This window comes from Python bivittatus, unplaced genomic scaffold (assembly GCF_059951505.1).
Source record: "Python bivittatus isolate LINGU-HERP-01145 unplaced genomic scaffold, Pbiv_v1 ctg000020_np1212, whole genome shotgun sequence".
Taxonomy (NCBI): Eukaryota; Metazoa; Chordata; class Lepidosauria; order Squamata; family Pythonidae; genus Python; species Python bivittatus.
In genome coordinates, this window is record NW_028277030.1 from 54787757 (window position 1) to 54795013 (window position 7257).

Genomic DNA, 7257 nt, shown 5'->3' on the forward strand with positions numbered 1-7257 from the left:
AGTAAATATGTAGTTCTGTTCATAGTGGAGAATCATGAAATAACTAATAGTTAACTTGCAGTTGACTATTCTGACAACACTACAAAGCAGAAACATATTGTGTTATTTGGGTTCCAGATGCCTTAAAGCTTGCTGACATTTGCAGTTTAGCATATTTACTATTGTACTTTGGAAGACTGATCACAAGAAGCTAGGTTTTTTTTAACAAAAAGACAGGATCAGCTGTTTTTCTTCAATCTGGATGACCATCCGAAAGATAACCCAGGCACTTCTTTTGTTCTAGATGCATTTTATGCACTGGGGAACAAAAAGTCCGAGATAACTGTGAGTTGCTTCCATTTTTGTCATTAGTAATAATCAGATATTAATTCATAATTAGCAATAATCAAAATGGAAAACCACTAGTGATTCTTCCTTCCTTGCCAGCCATGAGCTGCTACTAGAGCTAAGTCAGATTTTGCTTTACCATTTCTAAGGCATTCTGAGTTTTTTTTTTTTTAAGCAGATAAAAAAGCTTCTAAAATTACTCTTAAGGGAGTGTAGGGTGCTTTCATTGGCTGTCACTATGAGGGGACTAGAGGAGTGGGAAGGCCTGTATCTTCTCTTGTCCAATTTTGGCAGCCTCTCTTGCTTCTTAGTCTCAATGATATCCCGAGGGAAGATAACATGCCATTACCAAATAGAATGAAAAGGCTTACCTGTTTAGCATTATGACTGAACTGCAAAATCTTGTTTGTGTATGCACCATGACCATGCTATAGTGGGATCGCTGCACAGGTTGTTTACTCAGTTCAACTGTCACCCAGTAGGCTTCAGGATCAAAATACAGATTGCTTAGAAATGCTTATTTCATTGATTAACTCAGCTGAGTCATACTGGTTGAGCTCTAAATATTTTTCAAGGTCTTGTCATTTGTTGATTTATCAGAACAAATGAATAGCTTCAGGCTATCGCAATGAGGTATGATTGGGATGAAATGAAGCACAGTTAATTCCTCCATTGGCATTATCACTTGTTCAAACATATACTATTAGTTTGTAAGCTCAAGTGTAGAGGAAAAGCATTGTATGAGGTGTTATGTGTATCAATTACTGCAATTAACATGATTCTTAGGATTACTTCCCAAGGCAAGTCATGGGAATCACTGTAATTGTAATCTGAAGCCATCACTCCATTTTGGCTCAAAGTGAAATTTCAAAGCAGAATTGTCAGGTTCGGAATGTCCAAGGATTTTGAAGGAGGAAAAAGTGTTTGAATAAGGTATAAACTTTCTCAGAAGTATTTACAGACATTTAAAGACTTCTGCTCATGCAAGAGGATTTTCCCATCCTTACTACTGCATGTCCTCCAGATGTTTCCACCCAAAACCTCCAGAAGGCGTGAGAGAACATGGAAAACTTTGTGTCTGTTAGTGTTGTCTATTTTACCAGTAGACCAGCACTTTTGGATATAACCCAGGATTGTCACATCTTTTCATAATTCTTTAAATAGCTTCTTGATTTATGAGGAGGAGCTAGCGGTACTGGAAATGCCTAGGCACAAAGAATAAGCTTTTAATTGTGAACAGAATCAAGAGACCAGATTCAGGCTACATACTGATAGCTGTATTTTTTAAAGAAAAAAAATCTTCACATAATAAATACATCTTATACACACTGACTTCAAATTTACTTCAGAAATCTATGTACAATATAAATAATTATAAATGGGAACAAATTTCAAGATATTAGCAACAAAGCTAAATTGAATTTCCTACATTACATTCCAAAGGAAAACTTCAAATCACAGATGTAACTTGACAAGGGCATTAGAACCCACACTCTGCATGTCATTTGTTATGCTGTCAATTTGTATTTTTGTCACACACCCATATCATCGCTTCAGCTTCTGACATACATGGGCTCCAGTCTCACAAGTTGCACAGATATTCTGGAGAGCTGGCATTAGTTTTCCCATCTATTTCAATGCAGAAGGTATATATGCTCCTTTATATATGCTCAGAACAGTCCCTTCTATTGAAGTGAAAGGCATGTCTGTGCATGCAAGAGTACTGGAGCACCAGAAGAACAGAGATTATTAATAGGACTTCTCTCTAATTTATTTCCGAATAAATAACCTCATGTACTGATTCTAAACATGCTTATCTGGAAATAATTCCCTTTAGAATTCACGGGTCTTGTGAGATCAATTAATTTAGAAAGAGTCTGCCTGCATTTCCGTAAAACAACAAACATAAATGATACCATGGGAAAAGAGAGTGCTCTTAAGTACAGAAATACAATTTAGGCCTTAAAAAACTGTAATAGCCTTTAGGGAAAAATAAGAAAGTGTCAATACGTAACATAAAAGAACTGTGCATAATTTCTTTCTTTTTTTTTTAATAATGTAAAACACTGTTCATTTATAATCAGCTTACATATTTGGGTTTTAGAACATTTTTTTTCATTTGAAAACTAAGTTACATGCATTAAAAATAAATAATAGTTTCTTTTTTTAAATAGATTAAATGACTACAATAATAAATGAACACATTTGTTTTTATTGTTTGAAAAAAGATGTTAATGAACAGAGCTGAAAGTTTTGATTATTAGCCAAATCCTGTGGAAACTGAAGGCTATTGATTTCAATAGCTGAAGTGTACCTAATTTGGATAGGAGCAGATTCTTTGGTTTGTACTGGACACAGAGTAGAGTTTTGCTGCCTTCTGCTTCCCTCTGCAGCCCCTGCACACACAGACACCACCAAACCCACTCCTAAAATTTAGGGGATCTTATAAAATAGATGGAAATAGAAAGCAGGTTGCAGAAGGAAAAAGGATCCTCATGTATTGCCAACTTTAGATCTACTTTGCTATCTATAAGCCAGCTTTCCCCAACATAGTTTCCTCCACATGGGCTGGACTACAATTCCCAAAACTTTCAGTCATGGCCATGTTAGCTCTGGAGAATTTAGGAGATTGTAACTGCAGCACAGCTCTAGGGCAACAGTTTGGAGCAAGCCAGTCTATACTTCCAATATTGCTCCTTCCAGCTATGAAGTAGCACAAGGGTGACAAAAACACCATCTTCTTTCACCAATATTTCTCCCACCTGAAAGTCCAGCTTGATGCATAAGACTTCTGCATTCATGAAATGCAGAAGGAGTAATTTATCTTATTTGAGGAAAGCATAGCAAAACTACATAGGGAAATGGATTGATACATGGGAAGAATTGCATTTGAACAGTTCAAAATCCATAGGAAAACTGAATTTTGAATGTCCTGTTTTAAGTTCAAGCTTGAGAGATAGAGGTCAATGTGAGGGTCAAACCCATCTATCAATCAAATACAGCAAGGATCCAGAACTCAAATATTCATTTTGATCTGCCCCTAACATCCCCAGATGACGAGAGTATCATGGTCATGGTTATCCTGTAAAACCTAAGTGCTCCAAAATGGTAGCAGATATTAAAACCAATTTGGAGGGATGAAATCTTAGTGTCAGTGCCCAATTTTTGACAATACACAAAAGGCCATACCAGATGCTTAGAAATTACAAAGGAAAAACAAAGCTCTGAGAACAGAGCGAAGCATTTTTACACAAATCCAGTTGATTCAAGATTTCCTGTAATTTGCAAAAATGCTAGACAGCTGCATATTGTCTACATTTAGAATTCAACACAAAAACCTAGCTGCTGTATGTCAGTTTAACGGTTGGTAGTGGTCATAATCAGAGAAAGATGTTATTTGAACACTTCATTGTGAAGAGATCTAGCTGAGTTTTAAGCATGGAGGTTTTCCTGAACAACATGAACAGCATTTCGGGTCTCATGCAAATCTGACAGTATGTTGACAAACCTTGACAACTCTTGTTGGGATTCTTAGTCTCTGTTTTCATTTTTAACAATCCTTATACTGCAATCCAAATTGTTTCTACTTGGAAGTAGTAAGTTTAGAATGGGTGTGCTTTACTATCCAGATGTTCATGCAGAATGTTTAGATATTGGCAACACACTATGCAGAAAAGATCCATGCAAGCATAATTGCCCTACTAGTAGTTATTTACGCAAGTTGAGTAAGAAGGTTGCAGTCTGTAGTTGTACCATATTTAATACAATTTGTTCCATAATAGCTGAATGCAACAATCTGGATGTAGTTTGTAAGCTTCTTCTATTTAAGAAATTAGTGATGGGCCTTATTTTGTGTCTGATACAGTAAGCATCATCTGGAATTTTAATTTCAGAACATAAATTTATTTTTTCATCTTTATAATCATTTTAAGCCTTATTTTTAGAATGTGACTAGAAATTATTTTTATTAATTTATACATTAACTCTAATGATTAACATTTTCATTATCAGTGCATCAATATTGTGAACCTATACTACACCAACATTTGCCCTAGCATGTCTTTATTTTCTCCATAGGATTATTTTAAATGTATGCAACATATTAAATCTATGGGCTTTTCTGCAGAATGTTGTTCACTACACACACAAGTACACATCCTAAGTACAATGTTTATGATGATCTTATTTTTAATCTTACTGAAGTCTCAATCTATGTTAAATATAGCTAGATTGGATAGAACAAGAGCTATTGTTGACTTCTATTCCTTATTTATTTATTTAAATTTAAATTTATTTGGGTAACTGTTTTTCATCTTCACTGTATATTCCTGCACTGACTGGCGGGTTGGACATAATGGCCTACATGGCCCCTATAGGGTTATGATTCTTTGAAAATCAGTGAAAGAACAGAAAAAGTAGCTGAAACTATTATTCTGTTCCTGGAGGATGCTCCATCTCTGAATGGGTACTTTACTGATTATTAGCTATCAATTCCTGTACAATAGCGTAGATCTTGGAAGCAAAAATTTTTTTAATTCTCTCAACAGTCTGAGATTAGATCTACAAGACATTTGAGGACTGTTCACACTAGATCAAGATCACTTGTCTACATATTGCATTAAGCTTCTCTCTAAAAATTCATCATTGTTCCTATTATGGGCACATAGGTGGGACATGAAGCACAAATATAAATAAGTAAATAAATACAAATAAAATACTGGACAATTTTATTTAGCTTAATTACATCTTACATTTTTTTAAAAAAATGGGGGGGTGGGAATATCCAATACTTTCACAATGTGCTTTTACTGTCTTGAGATGAACCCTTAGGGGTTTGTACATTATGCACATTTCTAAATTAAGAGTTCAGGAGAAAAACTTTTTAATTATCTGGCTGAAATAAACAGGCTTAATTTTGGCTGGATCATATCCACTATTTGCTACACTAACCCCATGTCCCCACTTGTACCTAACCATGGAACAAATATTCCCTGGCAACATATTTTCTGTGCTATTTTCCCATGATGTTGTCTTAATCTTTTTCCCAGCCCATGCGTGAGATCATTTCCCTGCTAGCGATTTATAGTAACTTCTACAGTACATTCTTCCCATTGTTATACCAAAATAATAGCACTGAAGACAGGCTTTATATCACTCCAGTGATGCCATGAAGATTCTATAAGTCAGTAGTGGGGCAATGGCCTGAGTCAGGCTTGACTTGTCCTTAGCTATAGTAGTAGTAAAGAAACATTTCCCTTCTTATTTTGACACTATCCAACAATAGCCTCAAGGCAGATTAAATTTACTAGGCTTTGTTATTTTTGAACCTGAAAGTGATCACCGTGCCTGGAAACAAAGGCAAGAGAGGCAGGATAGGGATTAGCAATGGGGACAATAAATTTCATGTCAGTATGGGTTTTTATCAACTCAGATGGCCAGAGAGCATCCTTGCTCGGTGGAGAAAGACCACAAGTAGTACCGTTGGTGTTAAATCCAGCTTTCTGTCCAGAAAACTATTAAAACTATAACTAAATATTTAAAATTTTCTATATGCTTTTAGCTATTTAATTTTATGCTGTTCTGTGCTGTTCACTTTGTTACATAGTCCTTATTTAACCGTGTAATTAAACTAATAATTCCATGTAAACACAGTTTGCAGTAAGTCTTGTTTTTGGTAAGACCAACTTCCAAGCTTGTGGCTTGTAATGATAGCTATAATGCTAGCCTTCTTCCAGCAGTTTCACTGATTACAACTTATCTTGCTCTTAAACGTCTGCTTCTGCAGATACAAGGTGCTATCCTGCTGTCCCTGAAATTTAGGAAAAACAGATTGGAAGGATTTAGTTTTCTAGTTCCACATATAAACTTCAAGTTGGAGAACTCTAATCAAGCTGGGGTACAACAACCCTAACAAATAATCTTTTTCAAATGCATAGGCATCAGTTCCTAGCCACGATGATATCAAAATTATGAAATCTGCAATTTTACATTATAAGCTCTGCCTTTTTGAACTTGTGTCACATCACACACAAGTACACAAAGGGTGGAATTTGCATCCTGGTGCTGTCTCCCTGCAGATGCCTATGCAACCTAGTTTTCTACTGATTTCCTTCTAGCCCACTACATCTCCCTGACAAAGAGTTTTTAAAAATGAATTACTCTGTTTTCTTTGGTATTTCCCTCTGGTCAAATTTTCTTTTTTTATCAAGGGATTCATATATATTTCTCTGTGTGCTTGTGTCTGGGTTTCCTTTACAGTCATAGCAATAATTAATCAAACTTACATGTAGCATTCTGTTCCAGGACCTGGGTGGGCTAGCAATGCAGTAAACCTGTCTGTAGTCATATTGCCCCGACCCTTAGAATAGAGATGAAACACTGTTGCTCTCCAAACATTGCTGCATCACTGCAGCTAGCAGCTTCACCTAGCATGGCCAGTGTTGAGAGTTCAGTGGTACTGTAGTTCAGCAACACCTGGAGAGCCACAGGTTTGTCTCTTCCATCACTGTGGAAAATTGCACTAAGTCTTGCCTATGCATTACATCCAATTTAACAGATCAATGTCTTTTGCATGACAGACCAGAATGCTGCAATTTAAATACTAAGAGAATGTGACAGCACTGAAACAGAAGACTATCGTAAGAATACCTGAATTCGCTACATAACTGAGTAGCTGTAGCACATTTATTCAATTACAATATATTTTTTGGGTTGATTTCCATAAATTTATGTTTACTGATCCCATAGTTATGTCACAAGAGTAAATTACCTGTAACCTTTCAGGTAATCCTGGACTTCACTTCCAATACGCCTCAGCCAGCTCATCCATTTGTTGGAGAAGAAGGAAATTTAGTTCAACATCTGGTTCCCCATATCTGTACCATTCATACTGCTATGTCTTGTGAAATATGTAGCCAAATACAACTGAAC